A 26,204-nucleotide genomic window follows, 5' to 3' on the forward strand; every position below is an offset into this window, starting at 1 on the left:
ATTAGAAAGATGACCTTGTAAGTGTAATCCATACTTAAACATATCTTAAAATACCACCCGTCAAAACTCAAAAATATAGATAAGCATATTAGTAAATTGATAGAAAAGAAAAAGGTTCAAAGCAAAGAGAAAGCAAATAACCTCTTCATTGCATATATACCCAGTTGTTGCTATCCAAGGCATATCAATGAAAAAAACATGTTGAGAATTTGCTAGTGCGATCATCTAACTATAAACTAAACCAAATAGCCGCTTATTTGCACATGCGGAGACATTGATGTACTCAAAAGTCCAAACCATCAATTAAACATATATCTACTATGAGTCTAACTTAATAATTGATTAAATAATATGATTGAGTTGTTATTAACTTTTTAATACTTGTCTCCGATTATGATGGATAAAAAAACATATGAACAATATTTATCTAAAATCATATTAAGTGATGTTTCAACATGATTATTAGTCATCTATTGAGTCTGCACCCTATACAATGTGGACATTCAATAAGCTCAACATTTGTTTGATATGCATTGGTTGTCGTTTGTTCACCGCCGCATTTAATGTCTTTTTGACATCCTTTACTCCAACTATGTTATCATCAATAAATAAAAATGTGTTGCAGAAAATAAATGCTCCAACTATGTTATCATCAATAAATAAAAATGTGTTGCAGAAAATAAATGAGTGTATTTTTTTTTAAATAAACTTTCTTTATGCTAAATTAAACGTATTGTATTAAACTTCATGTCTTATAAATAATTAATAACTGAATAACGAAATCTACATTATATATAAAGTTGTAAATTGTTGTTTGACTCTTTAGAGTCAATCTAATGTTAGAGACAAAATACAATTTGTTTTTTTTTTCAGATAACAAAATTAAAGAAGAAAAAACGTTATTTGAAACCAAATACAAAATTTGAAAATGTTTTAGGACTTTGAAAAATCTATTTTTTTAGAAACCAAATACAAAAGCTAATTATTTTTCAAAAATAAAAAATATATTTAAATATTTTAATTATAATTGATTATATATGCTCATAGTTATCTTCTAAACACTGTCTAAGTAAGCAAATTATGAGCACAATACGGATTATTAAAAAAATATATATATACGGGACTGAGATTTTATTTAACAAATTATGTTACTATAAGATTGTTAGACTACTTTTCATACTATAATTTTTGAAATTGATGAAAGTGTGAACATCACATGCGTATGTTCTGTTTCATTTTAAATTTAATTAAATTATATAACTTTTGGGGCAAGTATCTAAATTAACATAAGTTTAAGTTACACGGTAAAAGACAAGAAAAACAATTTTTCTTATCTTCAACAGCTACAAATTAAGTGATATACATAATCACAAAATCAATGAGAAATTTTACGTCCAGCAATCTTTATTTATGTTTACATCCTCTAAATTATTTATCCATCTTAATTACACAATTGCAATCCAACTTGCTACCTAGCTAGTCAAACTTTTAACATGATAAGGTCATATTAAAATCACGTGTCTATCTTCCATTCTACAAAATTAAATAAATTAACACACGATTTAAACATGACCTTGTTGAATCTAGCTTTAAACATATGACCTCCCATACTGAAAAAGAGAAAAGAAAAAACTGGACCCTCCTATATATGTGAGAGGATTCATTTTTGAAACATGCCAATAATCAATTTCTCTTGTCTCTGTGATCTCCTGGAGACCCAGAAGCGCTTTTGGGGCTAGAAAGAGGCAAAAGTGGCTGAAGAAACATCAAAGTTGTTCCTGGTTTTGTATTAGCGGCTGATTTGTTCAAGAAGCTTGATGCACAACCATTGACTTTTGTTGAAGATGAAGGTAATGCAGAAGAAGATGAAGGAAACAATTCACCCCATTTCATTTGCTGACTCAGGTTTTCCTAGCAGCACCATGGCTTCCTTGAGTAGTGTTTCCAGTTCCAGAGCCAATAATTGTTGTAAGTGCTGCTGCCAAAGCTGATTGAAAATTGGGGTCTGCTGTGATTACTTTTGTTGCTGCAGCTATGGTGTCTGGTAGAGAATGTTGTGGTGGCGGGATTGGATTAATATTGTTGTTTCTTTGCAGGTAGGAATTGTAGATGTTTTCCAATGGTCGTTGTTGTTGTTTTCCAAGGTTTATGTTGCTAAGGACATTTGTCACATTTCTATTGCTATTATATGGTAGAGTGTTGTTGTAGCTGAGGAACCCATTATTGCTCCAAGAAGTTGCATTATTGGATTCTGAGTAACTGAAGTTTAGGCTTGTGGAAAGAGGGTACCTTTGTGGGTTATTAAAGGTTGAATTCGAAGTGAATTTAACAAGAGGAACAGAAGATGAGGATGGATTATTATTGGAAGTGAGGTCTAGAGTGATGGTGGGGTGTGAAGGTGAAGATGAGAGTGCTGCAGGATGGGACAAGTAAGTATTGCTTTGATTTGGAACCGTCTGATAGGAAGCGGCGGTGGTCATGGCTGTTGAAGGCCTTGATCCGGAGTGTGAGGTTGATGAGCCGGATAATAGCATGGAAGCAGCTGCTGAAATGGTGGAGGCCATGGCTGTGGCTGAAAGTGGAAGAGGGTGGTTGTGGTTACCTTCGTAGGTGGTCATTAATATGGACATGTCTTGAGCACATCTTTGCACCTCAAATGTTTCATGTGTAGGAAGAGTGTAAGTTAATAGTATTAATTGTTCTATGTTACAATTAAAGAATGAGAAACTAGATAGTGTGTGAGATTTCTTTGGGAAATAATCTTGTCACCCATATAAATAAATTGTATTTTGATATAAAATAGAAAAAAAATATATTATCTGATGTGGCAAGAAGAGAAAAAAATTATAAATGTTAATGAAATATTTAAAACAAAATAGTGTTTATGTGTATTATTAATTAATTACTCATAAAATCATTTCTTTTATGCATATGTTGTTTTTACATTACGTAACCCTACTCACATCTCTCTTTATGATAAAATAAAATTGAGATAAATTTAAATGAAATTAGGTTTTTTTATCATAAAAATAAGTGTGGGTTAATTAGTATAATAAGAAAAAAAATACTAAACTTAAGACATATTCAATTTGGAATGTATTAAGGTGAAAGGAAAAAAGAAAAATAAGAAGAACCAAATATAAATGTAGTAGAAAATAGAAGTAACAATAAAAAAAGAAAATAAAGGTAAAAATATAGAGCTGAGGTGTGACTGTAAAAGAAAGAGTCTAAAAATATGGTGACTCCCATGGGAAATTCAACAATTTGTCAAATTGGTGAAATTGTTAGGTGATTTTGAATTATCACTTGGTCTATAATTTTTATAATTTTTACCTATATATGTAATTAAGCGTTATTAATTATTTTTTAAAAATTTAAATACATGTCATATAATTTTTTAAATACATAATGTGGGGAACCATAGACCAAGGACTACTTCTCTGTCAAATTGAAACCCGAAGAGTGGTACACTATAGCTGTAATGGATATGGATACCTGCTTTCTTACGGGGCATGATGGTGCAACCGTGCAACGATAGTAAGCTCGAGGGCAAGGATTTCCCTTTGAAATTTTCTGTCCATATTTCCTCCATTGACACCCATCATTCATCTGTTCAAAGAACATCAGTTTGTCAAAGAATAGCATTTATATATATATATATATATATATATATATATATATATATATATATATATATATATATATATATATATATTAAAACTGTTCAGTAACCAACTTATATAAAATCAAAGTAAAAAAAGATAAAAATTGCATGAAATGAGCAATGATAGGAGATATTTACAGTTGCGGTGCCACATCTTGCCCTAACACAAACCCTTGCTTTCTTTGCAGGATTTTGTTGAGAAACTTCATCCTCACCAGTAGTATCTCTAGCTGTCTTGTGTCCCTTCCTTTGTGGCCAACTCTCACCTGCTGCTTCTTCCTTTGGCACTTCTTCAACACTGTTATTAGGGCTTTGATTTGGCAAGTGCTCAGTTGTGCTTCCAGATTTTGATGTTTCAAATTTGCAGTCCAATCCAAGGGACAAGCCTTCTTTATCTTCTTTTTCTTCCTCTTTCAATGGTTTATTATTAACTTTCTCATTGTTTCTAGTTGGAAGTCTTCCAAGACTGAGGGAAACTAGGTCTGATTCCTCTCTTTGATGGTCATTGTTGTTGTTCACTTTCTGATCAGAAGAGTCTTTTGTCTCTTGTTCAACTCTGTTGTGGAATTGCATTTGGAGTGTGCGGTAATCGTTTAGTATTCGGCTCAAACACGTCTTTAGTCGTTGATTTTCTTCCATCACTTCACCCATTTCGGCTTTGGCAGTTTCAAGTTCATCAACAGCCTGCAACCACCCATGCATATAGGTCAGACAAATCATACAGTACTAGAAAAAAGTGTTCCTTTCAGATTTTTCTTTTTTCTTTTCACTTCTTGAAATGATATTGACCATAATAAAATATGGAGTGTTGTAAAAAAGAAAAAAAAATCCTTTTCAATAATTAAAATGGAAAATATACAAATTGATATAAAATAATCAAAAATATTGTCTACATAAAATACTCAAACAAATTTGAGATATTGATACTTATGCTAATCTTTAGCTAAAGAAATAATAAAGACATTTATAGAAGAGAGAAATATAAATAATAAATAATGTGACTAAAAGAGTGATTAAGAAAAATAAAAAATATCAAGTAAGTGTATGTTATATACGACTGTTTATATAGAATTTATACGATGAGCAAACACACACAGACCCATCCTATATCCCAAATATATTTGGACTGAAATTCTAATCTTGATTTTTCAAAGTCATTTTTTAAACACATTTCACACTTCTCTTTGCATTTTTTTCCAACATGACTCATCATGACTTTCAATATAATTCATGAGTAGTGAATAACGTGTAAAAAAGAAAAGAGACTGAAACACATTATTCATAACGGAAGGACATGATTGTCTTTTCATAAGATTAACCCAATATTTTCATGCAATGTAAAATGAAGCTTGCTTCTAGTTAGACCCAAACGAGTGCACTGTAATTATAAATAGTTGCTTTTAATTATATCTATAGTTGTATGACCAATGAAAATGGCAAAATACTAATATTGTAATTATAATTATCATTGAAAAATCTAACCTCTTCCTTTTTGGTCAGGGAAGAAGCATTTGGCCCAACCTCCACCGTGGATCTTTCTGTAGTAGACAGGGGTGGCTCCTGTAAATATCCCAAAAAAGCATTAAAAAGTTAATATGTATATCAAATGTAATTTTCTCGTTACTTTTCCTTTTCTTTTCCCCCTGTATGCAAGTATCTTACGAGGGTTTTACCAACGGCTTATAGTTCCTTATTCTTCATATTGAAAGAAATTTGGGAGTACTTGCTTTCTGATGGCGGTGGAAACTAGAATTCAACTATTGCGGAATGAAATAATGAGGAAAGTGTGTATGCAATGAAGATGCATATGTACTAACAACCTGAGAATTTTTGCCTTCTTTTATGGTGTGGGAAGAAACTGAGAATCTTTCGGTTTTGCATGTGCAATGAACTGTCATATTTTAGATATCAATAATAATCAATTCTAGCTTTCCCGGCACATGCATGAGTCAACTCTTATCAAAGCCGCGGATTAATTATTAAATTTCTTTTGAAGCTATAAACCAATAAAATGGCTATATGTTGAATTATATATATGCGTAATGGAATATATGATGCATATCTTTATATAGCATATTAAGTTATCACAACATGAATTGATAATCTTCTACCAAAATCCCAATTTTTTTCAATCTAGTAGGGCTATATATTCGCAATTCAATATTTTCATCAATTAGCTAGTTTTTATTTATTGATCTAATAGAAAAACACACATGCTCCCTTGCTTATATATACACTATAGTGTTGTGACATGTGTCATGCACGGGTAAATAATTTTACAAACAATTTAAACTTAGAGTTGTTGTCTATAATAAAAAATTTATAAAATGATATTTTTAATTATGTATTTTTAAATTAAAACTTAAATTTATGTGACACATGTCATTCATTATATATATATATATATATATATATATATATATATATATATATATATATATATATATATATATATTGATTTTTGAAAAATAATATAAAACATTTTAAAATTTTAACATATAAGAATTTTTAAAATTTTGAATAAAAAAATATAAACTAAAATTAATATTTTTGTGTTAGATATAAATAATGTATTATAAATATAACAATTTTTAAGTTATTAATTATTAGTGTGCAATATAAATAGTCAATAGACGATTCAATTAATTATTATACCTTAAAAATATGGAAATAATAAAAATAAGAATTAAATTTATGTTCACTCAAAAAATTATTTACATTTTATCTTAATTTGAATATGTTATAATTTTGAATAAAAATATATTAATGTAATTAATTAATCCGAATTAAAATATATATTACTCTTAATTATTTTAAATTAATTAAATTAAATATTTTAAAATAAGAAATGATTGAGTATTTTATGTTGAATATTTTTATTTTATATTTAAAATGTTTTTTATTTATTGAATTACAATGAGTTAGAAGATATCCTATAGTCTTTGACTCAAGAAAAAAAAATATAAAGTAGTATTTTATCACACTTAACAAAATTATGTATTTTTCCATTAAAAAAATAAAATTATGTATTTTTCCATAAAAAAAATAAAATTATGTATTTTATAATATAAATCAATCAAATCAAAATTAATTTTTTTTACTTTATTATGCAAATAAAAAAATATTTTTATTTGTTTCTAAATTTCAAAATTTCTACTATCAACATCAACTTTTTATTCAATTTATATATCAACTTATAATATAATTAGTTATTAGTGCATGACATGGGCACAACACTCTAGTTTAACAATATATAAAACCTTCTTTTGTATAATATAATTAATTTTTTTAACTACTTGCACCCATTAATAAACAATTAGTTTAATAATAGTAGTAATAAGTATAATACGTATGTAGTAAAAAAATATAAATGTATAATTATCATAAATTATTGTTAATCATTTTTATTATTATAATTATAAAAAATCTAATTAGAATCAATTATTATAATTACATTGGAATTATTATATAATTTAAAATAAGTTCTCTTTCAAAAAAATAATAAATAGATTTATTGCTTAAAGCTCTTCAGAATATCATGTATAAACATTCTTATTGAAAAACGTATTTGTATGTATTATTATAGATATGATCGAATTACTTTTAACTATATTGCATAAATAAATTAATAAATAAATAATGTTTGAACCGTGCGTTTAAACAGTATAGATGGACGGGTAGATGATAATTTTATCTTGAAATTAACAAGATGGATTGCATATGTTGAAAAACAAAATAATTCCGAGATCATGAACAGTTTGATTAATTTATTTTTAACCCTTTTGACTAATTAACAAATCACAAACACCATATATACTCACAAAGTCCGGAATCAATTCAATATATAGAAAGAAAGATATAGATATTTTGTGAACTTTAAAGCTCATCATGGTGTGCTTAATATTAATTTTCACCTGCGTGATAATCTCTTGTTCGCGACGATCTTCTTCATCTCCAACACTAGATTCACTTCTCTTCTCATCCTTGACTTCATGACCAGATCTTTCCGAACCAAACTCCATATTCAAAAAGAGAGCTTTTCTTTCTTTCTCTCTTTCTGCGTTGTTGGGTCAGCAAACAAGGCCTCTTCCTATGTTAATATAGAGAGAGGACCTTCATGAAGTATTTGACTCTTGAAAACAATAACAATTAAAAATGAAAATAAAAAAGACAATTATTAATTAGAACTCGAGGGTAGCGAACACGATACATACGTACAACTAAAATGTCAAACATGGACCAATCCAGTTGCACTAAAAGAAATTAAGAAAACAACGAAAGACATTATAAGAGTAAACTATTGTTTCAAACTGGAGAATATATATAATAAGTGGAAGAATTCAACTTCAACGTTTCAGAAAAGATGTCAGAGAAAGTGAAAGAGGGGTTGAAGCCGCAATGGTCAGACACCGCCTACTATCCAAGTGGCATCGTTGAACTTTCGAACATTGCAAGAGTCACATGGGGGAAAATTAGGGTTTCACGGTCAAACTTTTTGCTTCCTCATGACCAAATTAACCTTTTCCTTTTACATGAATATTTTTTCGCCTTCTAAACTATTTTAATGCATTTTTTTAGTAGTATATGATATTTTATTTCCTAAAAAGTGCAATAATTATGTTTAACTGTTAATTTTGTAAGATTATTTTATAATTAAATTATAATATTTAGTAATTAATTTGATATTAAGTTTTATTTTTTAAAATTAATTTGACATTAATTATAAATTTTAAAATCAATTTATCATTAAATTATATATGTACGGTTTGAAGGAAAGAAGGAAAGTTTTATTAAAGGAAAGAAGGGAAGTTCTAAAATAAATCAATGTTGTATCAATTAACAGAAATCATATATTCATAGATCAAAATAGTAATTTATCCTAAATTTTATGTTAATCTTGTTACTTGTTAGAGCTACTTTGTCTTGTCTTTGGTTGTTATTATAATTAAATATCTGCCGAAGAGGGCTAGCTGACTCCATGTTTAAAACAAATCATCCATGAGACTCGTTATATGTGCGGACTTTAAAATTAACTAAATAATATCAACTCTCTTAAATGTTTTTATTATCAAAAGAATAAAGATAAGACTGCCTTTAGTTTGCATTTTCATTTTTTTTTTTAAATTATTTTCATTTTCAAAAAATTAGAATTCTAAAAACATGTTTAGTTTGACTTCTTGTTTTTTGCTTTCAAGAAATAAAAACATGAAAATGCATTTTTAAAAGGAAATATATTTTTAGATTTGTTTAAAATTACATCTCTTGTCACCGCGTTTTCATTTTACCTAAAATGAAATTCATTTTCATTTTCAAAAGGACAGCGTTTTCATTTTTAAAAGGATAGATATCCAGGCCCCAGGGTTTCAAAGTATTTGTTTATACGTACCATATACATTTTAAAGATTAATTATATTTTTCATCCCTTAACTTTGTCAAAATTTAATTTTTAGTTCATAAAAAAAAGTTTGTTTCGTCTTAGTTTCCACATGTTTGTTCTAGAAATTAAATTTAATCTCTTACCCGTATGTTTGAAGTTCGATCATCCGTAATTTTAAGCAACACCACTAAATGTTACAACTGAAAATGTTTCTTTTATTTAGGAAGATGTTTAGATAATGAACGACATACCATTTGATGCTTATAGATTCTCCATCTCATGCATGGTTCGCCACCTAACATAGTGCACGAGTCTGAATCTACCGTTGCTATCTTCCTCTTTTTCCTCATCCGCCAAACCCTCATGGACCCTAACAAACTAAGTGTCTTGTCCTATGTTGTTGTGACCCCCATGACGTTATCTAGCAGCAATGCCACTGCGAGCCACTGCGAGCTCTTGTACGTCTATCTGCACTCAATTCAACTCGGAGCTTAGGGTAGTGACGATGTGGACCTCAACGTCCACCTTCAACGACTTCTCGTGGACCTCAATGTGGAAATAATCGTTGGCAGTTTTTAGTCCCCATAAATTATTTAATAAAATCCAAATAAAGTAATCAAATTATTTCTGTCCGTTTTTAACTTCTAAAAATTGATTCCTCTTTAAATAATTATAAAAATAAGACGTGGTAGTCATATTGATTTTGCCACATCATTGTACATTTAATGGTACAAACAAATGGCATGGACTAAAATAAGTGATGTACTTACCAAAATTTGGAGCTATGACACATCTAGGTAGACGTGACCAAAGTAGGCTCCTGAACTTCACACGTCGATTTGGAGAGACACATTTGTTAAGAGAACAGGAGGGAAGACCTGCAAAACAAAGGACTATGACGCTCAAGTAAGTATATGAGTTAGGAGATAAAACAAGCATATGCTTAAATATAGGCTCGAGAAAGCGATAGAGAGAGAAATGTGCACAGGCTTGCTACTCGTGTGCTGGTGTATTGTGTTGAGGGTTCGATGAAACCTGGTATTTATAGGAATGGAGTGTAACTGAGGGTCCTTGTTTGTAACGATTGTTATAGCCTTTACAGATAATTTTCGGCTTATAGATAATAGCTGGTAACTTGTAGATAATGTTAGAAATAAATTGTAGCTTATAGATAAAAGCTAGAAGATAATTGTACCTTATAGATAATGTGTGACTTTGTAGATAATTAACTACCTACCGATAGATAAAGATATTCAAATATTGATAGGTTAGAGATAACCTGTCAGTTGCAAAACCCGACTATTAAGGATCGAGTGTCTATGCTGTTGTTGCAGGATTGACACGTGTCTTAGAGTGCCATGTAGGGTGACACATGTATTTTGTGGATCCTGAACAGTACATAAGCCCCCTAAGCTCTAAGCTAGCTTGCGGGCAAAAGAGATTGTTTAGTGTCAAAGGAGAGTATCTGAAGTCCGGGGTAATAGTCTTGACAAGTAGAGGGCAACAAGTTTGTTGAGCCCCTAAGCGTGGACGAATGTTGTCCGATGTCGGGTGTGGTACCCTCGACAAGTGTGAGGGAATTGCAGGTCGATGTGGCTTGTCAAGCCCTCGAGCCTGGACAAGTGTTGTCCGGGTTGCTTTTGTCAAGTTATCTGGGATGGGCATGTCTTTGGTGTGTCAGGTAAAGGAAGTTCTGATTGTTGTAGGGAGCATTGAAGACACACGTTACGTTCTGTCTACTACTACGGGCGTGTGTGGCACACGCGTAGTACTCTTCCATACGTGTCATTTGCTAAGTGAATACATACTAGAAACGTGGTTTGTGCGTGAGTAAGGGTGCGTCATGGTGCGAAAATTTAGGGCACCACTTCTACTCCCGCCAGTTATCAAAGAGTCTGTCTCTCTCCCTTTTAAATGGAGTAGACAATTGATTTTAGGTCACTGTTCTTTCTTGAAATTTCCTTGCTTCCTTGCTTCCTTGCTTTCTTGCTTACAATTTCCCCTTTCTTCTTCGTTTGTTTCTTCAAGGTATTCATTTTCTCTGACAATGTCTTCATTCTTGTTTGATTCCTTCATTGGCATGGATGACGGTGATTCTAGGGGCTCAATTGAACAACCCATGATCAACCAAGAGGTCATCTCTATTGGTAGTTCCTTGTCGAAGGATACTCGCTGTGGTGCCTCCGACAACGAGTTCTTCTCTTTGGAGAGGGTGAGGGCTTTGTGTCATACTTGTAGGGTCACTTTTTGCCCTTGCGGAAGGGTGCGACCTTCCGCTATTGTTGGGGAGCCTGTCCCTGTTACTGTGATCCTCATCTCTTATGCTTTTGGGGTGTGAGGAGAGGTAGCGGCAGTGGAGATGTAAAGGCGTCTCCCCATGTGCGACATAGCCATAGAACTGGGTCGTCGTCATCCATACTTGTCATGGTTGGCTATGCGTGGGTGAGGGATGATATTCTGAAATACAAGTCCTCTCTCACCTCGGTGGTGAGTGTCATTGCTCTTCATCGCTAGGTGAAACTGGCGAACCTTGAGGACTACCGCAAGTTGGTCGTTCAGGCTTGTGGGAATGACAACTTCCCTTTCTTAGAGGCGGCGTCGGGCAGTCTGCCCTTCTTTTTTATGTATACATGTCTTTTTGAGGTCTTGGGTCTTATTCTCCCCTTTACCGCTTTCCAATAAGCTTTGCTTGAGCACTTGGATATGTCCTCTTCTCAACTCCACCCAAACAGTTGGCCAATGGTGAGAGCTTTTGAAATCTTGTGTCTTTTCTTCAACATCCAGTCTAATGTGTCGATCTTCTTGTTTTTCTTTCAAATGAAGCTGACTGGCAAGATTGGTTGGGTCTCCTTGAACAGCATTTCCAAGAAGCTGTTTGAGTTTGACACAAATATCTTTTTCCATTTTAAGGACTTTCTTTAAGGTCCTATCTATTGATGTCTTGGTTGATGGTTTGTCACTGATGTTCAACAGGGACAAGGAGCCCCACTTCCCATTCTATAGGCAGTTTAACCCTACTAGGTTCAAGTCGTTTGACGAGGATCTACTGACCCCTGTGGAGAGGGTCGACGAGGCTATTTTGGAGCAGCTATCGACCTTGCTGGACACGCGGGCCATTCTGTCTCTTCCTTCGGTGAGCGATCCCTTCGCTACCTTGGATAGTAAAGTGCCTAACCTTGCCCTATTTTGTGTTTGAGATTGGTGTCGGCCAAAACTAACACTCGTGAAGCAGGTGGGACCTACGGGTGGGGCTTTGCCACCACCTGCTGCTATTGCTGCTGCCGGAGAAGGGGGTTAACCTGTTGGTGAGTTTGGCCCTATTGCTATTGTTTCCAAGGTCAACCCTAGTGCTCCTTCCTTTGTTTTGGAAAAGAGGAAGTGAGATAATGGTGCTGGGACGTCTGGCCATAAGAAGTCAAAGGCCCCTATGAGCTTTCATGCCTTGACGTAGGCTACAGGGTTGATGCCCGGTGCGGGTCGCCCTTTGATCGTGCAGGATGTGCCTTCAGCTCTACCAATTATCGAGGCTCCTGCTGTATCTGATTTAACCTATGAACGAATGCGCAAGCATAAGTTTCATGCTTCTTTGGGTAGTAGCAATGAGATTCCCCAATATCATGCTAAGATGATGTTGTTACTCCTGCTCCTTCACCTCCACTTGTTATTGCTATTCAGGAGGCCACTCTTGATGTTGCTAAAGTTAATGTGCCAACTACTTTGGCTAGTTCTATTGTGGCACCATCGTCCACCGTTGTTGCACCTTTGCTAAGTGCCGATGTGGCAACCACTAGGGCTTATGTGGTGCTACCTCCTTATTCTTTAGCTCCAATGGTCTCCCCCTCTACTGTTTTGGCAGCGACATCGGCTTCTCCATCTTCTCTCCCTTTTGTCTTTCTCTAGAGAAGTTTGGCGATTCTGGAAGAGAATGAACTACGACACCAGGAGGCTTTGCACAAGGTGGCATCCTCGGAGGAGGAGGTTGCCAAATGGAGGGCTAACGTCATCATCGCCTTTGTTGAGGTTGTAAGGTTGAACTGCCAACTATCTTCCAAAGTTGGTGGTGTGTTGGCCTAGTTTCTCCGCACCAGGTTGGATGGTGTTGAATTGTTTAAACGTTGCAAGGACTTGCAGATGGAGAAAAAATACTCGGCTGACAAGCTGAAGGGCATACGACGAAGAGGGATGAGCTTGTGAAAGTGGTTGCTGATTTAGAGGCCCAATTGAAGGAGTCAGAGTCCAGGCTAGAAGAGAGAGAGGCCAACAAGGAGCTTGAGGAGGAGCTACTCGTTTACAAGAAGGAGTCCGTGGAGCAACATGAAAAAGGATTTAACAAGGCTATCAAGCAGGTTGGGTTCTTCACTAAGGACCTTGACTTGGGTCTCTTTGACCCTTTCAAGGATGTGAAGGATGGTGTCTTGCTTGACAAGGAGGATTTTGTTGCGGAGGAGAAGATTGTTAATGAGGAGCAGGGTGTTGCGAAGCAAGGCAATGATGCCCATGTCTAGGCTGCATTTGTCTTTATTTTTTTTCTTCATTGTTTGAAATCTGGTCGTACAAACCTTGTAACTATGACAATTATTTTTATTTTTCTTCAATGCATATGCTTTCCTTTGATGATGAATTTCACACTGGTTATGTATGTCTTGTGTATGTCATGTATGTTGCCTTTGTCTATGCAACACTCCGTACTTATGGTAGTATGAATAGGTCATCGTGATGATGAGTGTGGAATTGTTGATGGAGTAGGAAGTAAGACCTTGTCGATGTAGAGGTAGGACCATGGTGGTCTTGTAAAATTTAGATGACATGAAATCATCTCAGGTTTGATTTCAATTTGGTTAAAGGTCTTGTCACACATCTGGTTGGGCTTCCTTCTGCTTTGTGAAGCTTCTCCCCTGAGGGTTGTGAGAAGTATGTTTGACTTGCCCCTAGTTAAAGATCTTGCCAACTAGTGTGGGGGTAGGTCACTTGACCTGCTAAGTTTCTCCTTTGATAGTTATGAGGAGTAAGTATGAGCTGCACCTGATTAAAGGTATTGCCACTCAATCTGATGATGGGTCATTTTGACCTGCGAAGCTTCTCCTCTAATTGTTATGAGGAGTAAGTATGACTTACACCTGATTAAAGGTCTTGCCAAATTGTCTAGTGGTAGTTCATTTTGTTGACCTTGGACCTTTGACGATGGTCGTCGAAGTTGCTGTGAGTGAGCTGAACCAAGGGGGTACCTTGGGTTTTGTAGGAGTGCATACCAAAGGCGAACCTTGGGTTTTTGATAGACTTGTATTCCTGCGCAGATAAAAGTTGGGAATAGAAAAGATCATTAAGGGCAGAGCTTACGTACCTAGTTCCTGTGAAGATGGAACTTAGTAATAGAAAGGGCTCACCAATGGTGAACATTGGGTTTGTCAAGCCTCAGACCGAGAACGTGTTTGCCTTGGGTTTTCTCATGCCTGTGGAGCTGTGTCGAGGCTTACCAAGGACAAGCCTTGGATTTTATGAACCTATGAGGGTCACCAAGCGCGGAACTTGGGTTTAACGGGTCTTATATGCAGCGCAAGTGCTATGCTCTTGCATACATGACACTCATCGTGGGTGGCATATACTGGAGATGTAATGGCATGCTCTTGCATATGTGTCACTTACGAAGTGACATGTACTAGAGACATGGTGGTGTGCTCTTGCATACATGTCACTGGTCATGGGTAACATATACTGGAGACGTAATGGTGTGCTCTTGCATACATGTCACTTACGAAGTGGCAGTACTAGAGACATGGTGGTGTGCTCTTGCATATATGTCACTCACTTTGGGTGGCATATACTAGAGTCATAGTGTTGTGCTTGTGCGTACATGTCACTCACTGTGAGTGGCATGTACTAGAGTCATAGTAATGTGCTTGTGCGTACATGTCACTTGTTGTAGGTGGCATGTAGTAGAGTCATAGTAGTGTGCTTGTGTGTACATGTTACTCGTTGTGGGTGGAATGTGCTGGAGTCATAGTAGTGTGCTCATGCATACATGTCACTTACTGGGGTGGCATATACTGGAGACTTAGTAGTGCGCTTACTCATCGTAGGTGACACGTACTAGAGACTTAGTGCTAGAAGGAGGGCTCACCAAGGGCGGCCCTTGGGTTTTAAGAGCCTTGGAACTATGACTATGGATGCTCTTGTCTTGATAAGAAAAATGTGAAAAGGAAGAGATGCAGAATTTTTATTCAATGTATTTGATTGAGTACAAATTCCCTTCGTTACCCCAAATGTGCCTCGTTCAAACCTCTCAAGCCAAAAACCTAATTTTTCTATTTTTTGGGACAAAAGACATGAGTAGGAAAAAGAGTAAAACATTGGGTTTGCATTTAGGTCAATTGAAGTAGAACTTCAGGTAGGTGGCATTCCATGTTCTTGGAATTGCTTTGCCATCCAGGTCTCTTAGTCTGTATGCTCCGTTGTCAAGGTTGGTTGTGACCTTGAATAGGCCTTCCTAGTAGGGGCCAAACTTTCCCGCTCAAGTATCTTTTTTGGCTTCACCTCGGACTCGCCATATGAGGTCACTAGGTTGAAAGGCTCGTGATTGAACCTTTGTATTGTATCTCCTTGCTGCTCGGAGTTTGGCAACTTCTTCCTTGATCCTTACTGTTTCTTGGACTTCATCTATGGTTTCGAGTTCCACTCTCATATTTTCTTTATTTTGTTGTTTCTGGAATAGTAGTCTCCTTGTCGATTGTTCCTCGACTTCAACAGGGATCATGGTGTTTGTGCCATATGTGAGTCAGTAGGGAGTTTTGTTGGTTGCTATCTGGGGTGAATAATGGTATACCAAGAGTATGTTGGAGAGCTCTTCTTTCCATAGACCCTTAGACTTGTCGAGTTTAGTAAGCAGGGCCCTAGGGATGACTCATTTACTTGCCTCTTCCTAACTTTCGTTCTGAGGGTGTTCGGCAGAGGTGACTAGGTGGTTGATGCCTAGCTTTGTCAGGAAATTTTTGTAAGCCTGAGCTTTGAATTGAGTGTCGTTATTCATGGCATGTCAACAAACTCTTTCCATTGTCTAGACCTCTTGGTAAAGTCGAGGGTGTTTGCCCTGAGTGTTGGCTAGTAGTAGCCATCTTGTACCACTTTGGTGGCTAAGGAGCATCCTCTGGTGTGGAAACCGCATATCCCTTCATGATGTAGTCTGCTTGTTGACTGTTTAGGCATTTGAACAAGGGCACTGTCAACCCTCTTTTGAATAGCTCGCCATCAAGGATGACGAAGTACTTGGCCTTCCGTTTGAGGCGTTGGGCTTCATTCTCATTTGATGGTAGTACCCTCCGAATTAGGAAGTTCTTGTAAGGGGTCATCCAGCTTGGTTCCTCCTCTTCTCCAACCATAATTTCCTCAGCATCTATGGTAGGAGTTGGGAGCATCTCTTGGATGATAGTCTTGAGGTGCCCAACTTTCTTGGTGTTGGCCATCTTAGAGAGCAGGTCTGCTCTAGTGTTGCTTTCCCTGGAAATGTAGTATATTTTGAAACATTCAAAATTATCAATGATAGTTTTCATGATGTGATAGTACTTGAGCAACACTATTTCCTTGGTCTGGTATATGTTGGAACCTGTCCTTGGACAAGCTACGAGTATGTGTAGCATTGCAGCTTCTTAGCTCTAACTTCTCTTTCTAACTTCAGACCTACAATGAGTGCCTCGTATTTTGCCTGGTTGTTTGAGGCTCTGAAGTTGAGCTTGAGGACTTGCTCTAGGGTAGTATTGTTAGGGCCTTCAAGGATGATTCCTGCCCCGCTTCCTTTTACATTGGATGCACCGTCAACGTAAAGGTTCCACTAGTCTGGGGTGGTTGTGTCATTTCCAGTGAATTCTGGTAGAAAGTCAGTCATGAATTGCGTCTTTATGAGGCCACAAGGTTTGTACTGGATGTTAAACTTTGAAAGTTCTATAGACCAGGCCACCATCATTCCTACGAGTTTAGGTTTTCTCAAAACCTGCTTGATGGATAGTTCATTTTGACTACCACTTAATGACTCTGGAAGTAGGGCCTAAGTCATCAGGCCGAGGTAATGAGTGCTAGCGCCACTTTTTCTATCATTTGATAGCGCTTCTTGGCATCATGGAGTATACGACTAGTGAAATAGATAGAAAGTTGGTGTTTCCTTTCCTCTTGTACGAAGGCTGAGCTAACAACTTCGTCAACTAGTGAGAAATACAAGAGTAGGGTTACTCTTGGCCTGGGTCGACTCAAAACTTGCGGTGTGGCTATGGTCTTCTCGAAAGCCAAGAAAACTTGTTTGTAATTCTTATCCCATAGGAAGGGCTTAGTTTTCTTGAGTAGTTTGTAAAATGACTTCTCCTTTTTGGCGAGCATTAGGAGGAACCTGGACAGGGATGCTAGCCTACCATTCAACTTCTGGACTTCTTGGACGTTGGTTGGGCTACACATCTCCAGTATGGTAGTGCATTTGTCGGGGTTGGCTTCAATCCCCCAGTGAGTGATCATGAAGCCGAGGAACTTGCCTTCGCCTACCCTAAAAGTATATTTTTCAGGGTTGAGGCGCATGTCATATTTGCAGAGTTCCCCAAAGACTTCTTCCAGGTCCGCCACATACCTTGACGTTTCGCCCGATCTGCTATTTAAAGACTCGGTCCATTAGTCATTGGTATGTAGCACCTGTATTTTTTAGACTGAAAGGCATGACCCTGTAGCAAAAGTTGGCATCTTCAGTGATAAATGTTGTTTTCTCCTCGTCTAGAGCATGCATCCTGATCTGGTTATATCTGGAGTAAGCGTCTAGGAAGCTTAACACTTGGAACCCTGACGCTTCATCGATTAGCCTGTCGATGCTGGGCGGAGGGTATGCGTCTTTGGGCATGCCCTATTTAGATCAATGTAGTCGATGCGCATTCACTATTTGCCATTGACCTTTTCGACCATGAAGATGTTGGTGAGCCAGATAGAATACCTAACTTCTTTGATGAAGTTTGCATTGAAGAGTTTGTCGACTTCTTTTTTTATGGCTTTATGTCGTTCTTCTCCCATCTTAATTTTCTTTTGTGATATCGGTTTGGCCTGGGGACAGATGGCAAGTTTGTGGCAGATTATGTTGGGATGCATTCCCAGCATGTCAGATGACTTCCAAGCAAACAATCTGCATTTCTGCATAGCATGTCGACGATGCGCCGATGCTCATGGTTGGTGAGGTCCCTACTGAGTTACGTGCACTGCCTAGGTTTAGGTCTGAGTTGCAACTTGACAAGCTCTTCGATGGGTTTTGGGCCTCTGTTAGAGGTGTCGTCTCGCAGATCTATGTCGAATTCATCACCTAAGCTTGCTTGGTAGATGATCAGGGCTCGAATTTAAGACCCTTCGTCCACGCTCATGACTTGAGTGCCTTCAGCCGTTGTGGGGGTGAAACTTGGCAAGCTCCCAGGTGGAAGGATATAGTGCTACCTTCAGGCTCCCTACATAGCACTATCGTGCTTGCTTTTGGTCTGCCTTGATGGTTACAATCTCCCTGGTCAGGGTAGGGAACTTCATTTTCAAATAAGGCATGGAGACTATGGCTCCAAGCTTGCTAAGTGTCTTCCTGTCGATTAAAACAAAATATGATGTGTCTGCATCAACAAGTAGATATTATATGGTGAAGCTCCTGGAGAGCTTGCCTTGATTGAAGGTGGTCATTAAGTCCACGTAGCCTCTGGTCTCTACTTTCTCGCTTGCAAATCCACTAGTCCCTTGAAGTCCCTATCCGTAAAGGTGATGGAAGGGAGACTTCGTTCTGATGGTGCATGGACAAAATTGATGTTAATGTCCCGAATGTCGTGGATATGGCATTTTTAGGACTAGCTGAACTGTTCTCCATAGGAAAATCCGCCCGCAATGGTGTTCATTACACCTCTGATCTGTTGGGTGGGTTCCTGTTCTTGTGCAGGTTGTCGCTCATGCCCCTGTTGCTGGTGTCCCTATCTTCCTCGGTCTTCTGCTCTATCTCTTCTTCTGTTTGATTCGTGATTCCAATGTTGTTCCTCTTGTTGTCCTCTAGGTCTTGCTCCTACTTGGTGGTGCTTCGGCCTTTTAACAAAATATGCTAAGTACCCAGCCTATATAAGTTCTTCTATCTTATCATTTACGGCCCAACAGTCTTCTATGTTATGACCAATACCATGATAAGACCTACAATTTTTGGTTGCGTCTAACCCCGGCCTAAGAGGTTTCATCGGGGTAGCCTAATGGGTACCTCCAAGTTGAAAGCTTCCTTCAGAATGGTAGTGTGATTGGATGTTAGGGGTGTATAACACTTGTACCTTTTGGAGAGATTGGTGCTTGTCTGGCTTGTGCCTCTTGTTCGACTTGTGTAAGTCGGTCTTGGTACTTTCTTCTTGCTTGTCACGCTTTTGTTTAGCTTATCGGACTTCATTCCTAAATCTGGACATTTCTTCCATTTGGATGTAGCCCTTCGCTAACTCGCATAACTCGCCCATGCTACTTGGGGCTTTTTGCACGGATTGTTCGCGAACTTGTCGGGGCTTAAGGATGGAATGCAACGCTACCTCGGGGTTAAGATTCCAGATCTGGATAGCTGTGTGCCCAAATTTGTCCATGAATTTTCTAAGAGACTCGTCGTCTTCTTGTCGCAGACTGACCAAGGCAGTTGAGGTTATGTGGTGAGATCTGCTGGTTGCGTAATGCCCATTGAAGCGGTCAACGAGGGTGTCGAACTTGTCTATGGACCTAGGTGGGAGTCCATCGTACCAGGTCAATGCCGTCCCCTTGAGGGGCATTGGGAAGAAACGTCATAGAATGGCGTCGTCATGGTTTGCTTGAGTCAGGAAGGCATCTAGGTGCTCATTTGGATCTGTTGTCCCATCATACCACTCAAGGTTGAGTGATTTCTACTGCAAGGGTATGTCAGCCTGCATAATGCAGTCGATGAAGGGATGCCGACAGGTGGTCCGCCCTGCTGGACGGTGCATGTGGGAGAAACTTAAGTCATCTAGAGTGTTGACTATGTGTCACGAGTGTGATTCCCCTTGGGACGTCTGACATGAGCCTCCAGCTAATCATGGTCAGCCTTTAGCTTTCTTAGCTCCTCCTCATGGCGTCGTTCCATCTCCATGATGCAGTTTTGGAGTTCTTGTAAAGTATTTGTGTCTATCATAGCTATCGGATGAGGATGGGAGTCTTCAAGAGAGGTCTCGCGTTTGAGGCTAGACCGAGTGTTGACTATGAATGAACATGAAAGAGTTGACAAGAGATCGTGGGATATGTTTTACCGTGACCCCATGGCGGACGCCAAATGTACTTACCAAAATCCTAAGCTATGACGCGTTAGGGTGGACGTGGCCAAAGTGGGCTCTTGGACTTCATATGTCGGCTTGGAGAGACACCTTTGTTAAGAGAACAGTAGGGGGAACCTGTAAAATAAAGGACTTTGACGCTCAAGTAAGTATATGAGTTAGGAGATAAAACAAGTATATGCTTAAATATAGGCTCGAGAGAGCGATAGAGAGAGAAATATGCACAGACTTGTTGCTTGCGTGCTAGTGTATGGGATTGTGTTGAGGGTTCGATGAAATCTAGTATTTATAGGAGTAGAGCATAGCTGCAAGTCCTTGTTTGTAGAGGTTGTTATAACCTTTAAAAATAATTTCTGGCTTATATAATAGCCGGTAGCTTGCAGATAATATTAGAGATAAACTATAGTTTATAGATTAAAGCTAGAAGATAATTGTACCTTGTAGATAATATGTGGCTTTGTATATAATTAGCTATCTGCCAATAGATAAAGATATTCAAATATTAATAGGTTAAAGATAACCTGTCTATTGAGGAGTCCGGCTGCTAAGGGTTAAGTGTCTATGCTCCTGTTGCAGGACTGACATGGAGGGTTAACACGTGTCTTAGAGTGTCATGTAGAGTGTTACGTGTATTTTGTGCACTCTGAACAATACAGGTGATACAAGAGAAGTTTAGTATCTAAGACTAGTAAAACTTTTATTTAGGAACTAATTAATAACTAAATTCTGAAAAAAATTTAGAGATTAATAATATAATTAATCCTATTTTAAAGCATTGTCGTGCAGAAAAATAAATATGTTTGAGATGGAATCTCCTTGTCATACAAAAAAGTAAATATGCAATGAGCCGAAAACTCGTCACCATATAGAAAAGTAAATATGTACTAAGGCAGAGTATTCATTGTGATACAAAAAAGATTTTGTAAAATGACTAATCAAAAAGTATTTAGAGTCCGTACGGGTATTAATTTGTTGGACTTGAATAAAGGATGACTTTTCCAATTGAAGTTTCATAACATAGTTCATTAAAATATTTTTCGTTAGATTCTTGGGGTTCATTATTATATATTGAAGAAAAATCTTTCCTCATCTAAGATATCTCCTCCTATGAGTCCATGACATAGGCTGCATACGCTTACATTGATTATTAGGTGAATATTTCTTATGTGGTGTCAATTCAAAAGGTCCACTGGTTTTATTAGATAGGTAAGCTCTTATTGAGGCAGACATGCAGCTACTACTATAGCCTTATCCCAAGGCTTAATGAGATATTATTACAAGGTTCACATTTCTGTCTTTTCCCTTTTGTTTTTGTGGTTTACAAAATTGTTATGAGGTAAATTCTATCCTAAGTTCCTAACAAAGCATATTGGAGTCTATATTAATTCTCCTAGTCTACGGAGCTGGCGAAGTTACCTGCCGAAATAATGGTCTTTCTTAATTATTTGACTAACAAGTTGGTAATTTGAAAATTTTCTTATCCGTTGTCAAAGGTCCCTAAGGGTATTATAATGCTCTAGGGATTAGCTAGAATTTAGAATTGTGCATCTTGTAGGGAGATTCTTTATACAGCCCTGTAACTCTTTTTATTTTGATATATATATATATATATATATATATATATATATATATATATATATATATATATATAGGGTTAGATCCAAGATGTGCGTGCATTTAGGATAGAGCAATCTACGGCAAATTTACTGTAGGGGGTTACTTTTAAAAACTAATTACGAAAGAGGGTCTGTTTTTAAACTTTTTACGAAGGGGGTCTATTCCTCAATGGATGCCGCCAGAAGAACTGGCGACATAGGTGTTCCGTCATTACAGATGGCGAGAAGCATGCTGAGCTGGAGGGTGCCGCCAGTGGCACAGGCGAGACATGCTGAGCTAGAGGGTGCCGCCAGCGCTGACATAAAGTCTATACCGCCATTGAAAATAGAGGGACATGAAGCATGCCGCAAATAAGAATGGCAACGTTCTGAAGCATGCCGCCAATAAGAATGGCGGGACATGCCAGTACCCAATATGTAAAGTTTCATTTAATTATTAGAGCCTTCAAGACGTTTCATTTAATTACTAGAGCCTTCAAGACTTTTACATACAGTACCCAATATGCAAAGTACTCCACTGGTGAATGGTGATCCCTTAGCTTATCTTTTAATAAAAGTTTAGCATATGATTATGCTTGGCTTCTTGTTATTTTTTTTTATTGTGTATTTACCCTTCAAATTCTTTGTTTCAATTTCAAACATGGTGCACGTGGTAGGCATTTCATTTTCATGTTTGTTAATGCGACATGGCTTCACCATTCTCAAAAGCTTTTTTAAACTTTTAATTAATCATTTGGTATAATTTTAAAAAATATTATTATAAAAATAAATAAATTTAATATATATATATATATATATATATATATATTTATATACACACATACGAACACTTTACATCTATTATTAAGTTTGATTTTATGTATAAGAGAAACAAATTATAGTGTAAAATATATTATCATTTGTTTCTTATATATAAGATTAGAAATGATATGAAACTTTTATTTTTGTAAGAAATGTTTATTGTTATTGTTATTTTGTTGATAATTTTAATTATATGTTATTTTATATAAAAGTATTTAATCAATTAATCTAGATATACACACTTACGTTATTTTCCTTCCTAGTCACCTTTGTCATTTTTTGTCGTTAGTGGTTTGCTTTGTTTAACTATTCCTTTAAAAGAACGAAATTTGATTAAACTCTCATGTTGCCATCTAGTAAAATTTTTAAAACCTTTATAATTAAATGTTTTTAAAAATATAAAATAATTATCAGACTTTATATTTAAATGTTACCGCTTTAGACCATTTGAGAATAAGCATGATTTTAAGTATAAAAGTAAAAGCTTATATTTTCTCAAATTAATTTAATGTGTGTAATGATCCCAGCACATTAAAAGTAAAAGCTTATACTATTGGTGAACGTTGCATGTCCCGCCATTCTTATTTGCGGCATGCTTCATGTCAACATGTCTCGCCTGTGTTACTGGCGACACCCTCCAGCTCAGCATGTCTCGCCTGTGCCACTGGCGGCATCCTCCAGCAACACCTATGTCTCCAGTTCTTCTGGCGGCATCCATTGAGGAACAGACCCTCTTCGTAAAAAGTTTAAAAACATACCCTCTTTCGTAATTAGTTTTTAAAAGTAACCCCTTATTTGCCAGTAACCTACTTGCATATGGAGGTTTAGGTAGAATTATTAAGGTTTGATTTTTCCACTTTAATTTTAATGTATACACACAATAAAAAAGACGATAACTTGGATTTTTTTAAGTAAAAATTAGTTATTGAAAAAGTTTGGTAAATATTTTACGCACTTACGTGCATAAAAAAACTTTTTATATAAAAATTCTTAAAATAGTTTTTTTTTATAGAAAAATCATGAGAATAAGGATATTTTAAAAAAGTTCATTGGAGGAGTTTTAGAGTTATGAGGAACTTTTTGATATTGGACACTTAAAATACTATATGTTTATATTTTATTGCTATTTTGTGTTTTCTAGCTGTATATATACCTATACCATCATCATTATCATCATCATCATCATCATCATTATTATTATTATTATTATTATTATTATTATTATTATTATTATTATCAAAGTACTTTCTTTATTACTTTAATTCTTTTTATTAATGCTTGATTATAATGAAATTTTTATTTACTATTTTTTAAATGTTATTAAACAACAATATAGAATAAGTTAAATATTTTATTATTTTTAAACAAAATTTAAGTTTCTTTGAGTAATATTATATATATAACTTTCAAATCATCACTAAAATTAATCATTATAAAATAATTTTTAACATTTAAAAAAAATAATTTTAATAAATATATAATTTGAAAATTTTATATATTTTTATTATCATTAAAATAATTTTACGTAAATTAATTAATTTTATTATTTTTATAAATATATATTTTATTGGATAAGGTAACTATTTTTAAAGAAAAATATAGTTTTTTATAAAAAAATTACGAGACATTTATCTTAAAAGGTGCTCTTAAGCCAAAAAATAATAATTGACAAACAACTTCTACTCTTTTAACTTTTTATTGTTAGCTCATGTAAAGACATGAGATCATTATATATAAAACTTACGGGTAGACATACGGACTAGTCTGACCTATTTAAAGGCTGACCCATGAAATCTGCATTTTAGACGGACTGAATAAGTCCGATCTAAGAAATAAATAGATTTTTTTTCTAAGGCTGTATCTGGTTCGGCAGAGTCCGTGGACCCAAATAATAATCTAAAAAATTAAACTTAAAAAAACACAAAATCAATTGTGATAGTGGCGCCATAGACTTGTCAAGAGAATCCCTTGTGAAAAAATGTGTTTTGGGCTCACTTGATGATAAACAACTTATGAGAGTAAACATTCAAACTAGAGGCAAATGGTGAAAGGGCAAAGTTCAAGGCGGCACGATGACAACTAGATGACAATGGGGAGACGATGATGCGTACTAGTGGTAGGAAGACGATTGCCAATGATGTGCGACTGCATCCATAAGGAGCCATGACAGTGTTTGGCAAGGAAACACGAGTGTGACAAGGACACAATAGTGGTTTGATGGTAGCTCAATGCCACGACCAAGGCAGGTTTAGGGAAGGGCAATGCTGACACAAGGAAACAAGAAAGGCAAGGGTCTGGGTTTGTGTTCTTCTAATTAGGTTTGGTCATTTAGGTTGAAAGTGTAAGTGTTTTATGTTGTGTCTTTGGTTTTAGTCTTTTAGAATAAGTGGCCTAGGTGGGCCAGCCTGCGGACTAAGTTCATCAAGTCCTCAGATTTCATGGTGCAGACTCAAATATTCCCTATAGTTGTGTAGGTTTAAAAAAACTGGCCATTATTCGTGAGGTTTGCGGCCATAACGATTCGACTCGTAGACTAGGGCTTGTATACCCACCCCTAATAAAACTAAAGAATTTTTTTTAATTTAAAGTGAAATACAATGAGTCACACTAGAAGGAGGGGGGGGGGGGTTAAAGAGTGTGTTAGATAAACTTTTTAGAACTTTTCGCAATGGAAGTGATTTATAAAAAAAATAATTCACAAGGACTATCGCCCAGTGATAGGTAGATTTTTCACAAACAGTAATAAAGTGTTGTCCATTGATTTATAAACATATATAGTAGTTGAAATAAAACTTGTGTGTAAAGATGTGTCAATAATACGCCTTATGAATACTATAAGAAGTTGGAGGAGAGTGGTAGAAACACTTAGTTTTATATTGATTCATTCAACCTGAGCTACGTCCAATTCTCTCTTACTAACTAGTAAAGGTTTCTACTAATCAAACCAATTGCAACAAGTATTCTTTCCTGCCACTCCTAGTTTATAAGTATTCTCTAGGCCGCTATTGGCATAACCCTTATACTCCCCCTGAATCTAAGACACCCAAGTATTATTTTATCACTAAGCTACTCGTGGCTTTCTCAAAAAAAATTGAAAATAGAATAAGAGATTCCAACACTCACAGAGTGTGTTTACAATGAAAATATTAATCTTAGAACATAACTTTGCTAGGCAATGAAAATATTTATTTCTCTTGAAATAATATCCTTTTCTCTTTGAGTTTTCAATTTGATCACTTTTCTCCTGTTTTTCATCTTTCATCTTTTATCTCCTCTTTCTTGAACATTGAAATGAGTTGTCTTTTACAGCTTTTGGAGGAGCAGATCTTCACTGGGATCAACGTATTCAATGTTTGATCATTGTCAATCTTTATGGCGCATTGACAATTGGAGGTGCAAATCTTTCTAAATAAGGCAAGCTCTGCATGATTCTAGTAGCGAATCGTTCTTGAATA

General features: G+C 36.0%; 1 pseudogene; it reads right to left on the reverse strand.

Annotated features, from left to right (window-relative positions):
• Positions 1-1,465: 1,465 nt before the first annotated feature.
• LOC100799717 (WRKY transcription factor 72A-like) lies at positions 1,466-7,744 on the reverse strand (annotated as a pseudogene).
• Between the last annotated feature and the right edge of the window lie 18,460 nt (positions 7,745-26,204).

The sequence above is a fragment of the Glycine max genome, chromosome 4 (assembly GCF_000004515.6).
Source record: "Glycine max cultivar Williams 82 chromosome 4, Glycine_max_v4.0, whole genome shotgun sequence".
NCBI classification, from domain to species: Eukaryota; Viridiplantae; Streptophyta; class Magnoliopsida; order Fabales; family Fabaceae; genus Glycine; species Glycine max.